The sequence below is a fragment of the Haplochromis burtoni genome, unplaced genomic scaffold (assembly GCF_018398535.1).
Source record: "Haplochromis burtoni strain Fernald_Lab_line unplaced genomic scaffold, NCSU_Asbu1 Contig_1086, whole genome shotgun sequence".
Taxonomy (NCBI): domain Eukaryota; kingdom Metazoa; phylum Chordata; class Actinopteri; order Cichliformes; family Cichlidae; genus Haplochromis; species Haplochromis burtoni.
This window is the reverse complement of record NW_024583447.1, coordinates 10,619-11,721: the sequence shown is the minus strand read 5'-3', so window position 1 is coordinate 11,721 and position 1,103 is coordinate 10,619.

Sequence of the window (1,103 nt, the reverse complement as noted above, 5' to 3'; positions counted from 1 at the left end):
CCGCCACTGGGAACCATGAGAGCAGACAAGACAATATAAACTTGACAACATAAGACACGCAGCAAGAAAACAGGGAGAGGAAAACTTAAATACAGGGGTAGAAAACACCAAGAGAAACTAATAAACAAACGAACTTAGCTACCCTAAAGGACTTAAACATAACATCCAAATAAACTAAAGCTCAAAAGGCAGGGTCAAAATATACGTTTTTAAGTTATAAAAAAAAATCATCTGAACAAATAATGAACCCCTCTCACAAAATAAGCTTAGCAACAGTAAAAACTAGGAAAACACATTACTGTAGCTTTGCAGAGGAAATGTGAATGAAAATTGTGTTTGAGTCAATGCAAATCACAGAACGAAAGCTACAGTTTACTATAAGTACTAACATTATTTTAAACCGACTAAAACACACCCGCATCTGGGCATACAGACCGTTATAACGGTCGTCTCACTGTGCTACCACTATTGTATTTGCACAGAAAAGATGTGCAATATAATGTATTGTAATACATTAAAACATAGGTTCCAAAGTTTGGACAAATATATTAACTGCTATGAGAATCTGAATGAGCTGATACTGGCTGACAGCATTAATGCTGAAGCACACTCACCTGAGGATCGCTTCTATTTTGAAATCAGGTCTCAGGATTTCTTTTCTTATAAACATAAAGTGATGATGTATATATAATCTACTGAGTCGGTGCAAACCTGGTCAGTCATAGAAACTGGTCACTGTGCAGACATCACCTTAGAAACCAGCCACAACTGTGGCTTACCTGAATTTATTAATTATTCAGGTAAGCCGGTTTTGGGAAATAAAGCCATGGAGACAAAGGACACGAGTCACTTCCTCTAATGACTACATGCAATCCAAACTGTAGCTGTTTTAAGGAAGCACACTAAAAAGAGGGAAAACGCGCAAAATGAGCAAAATATTCTTGCTTTAATCAAATAACAGATATTTTAATCAAACCCAGCGGACAAGCTCGCTGCCCACGTGATAAACGGATCTTACTTACTTTTGTTTGAAGGACAAAAAGCCTCGTCCCGGTCCCTCCTGCCTTCGTTGTTCTTGTTTAAATAATATATAAAGTCAGGTC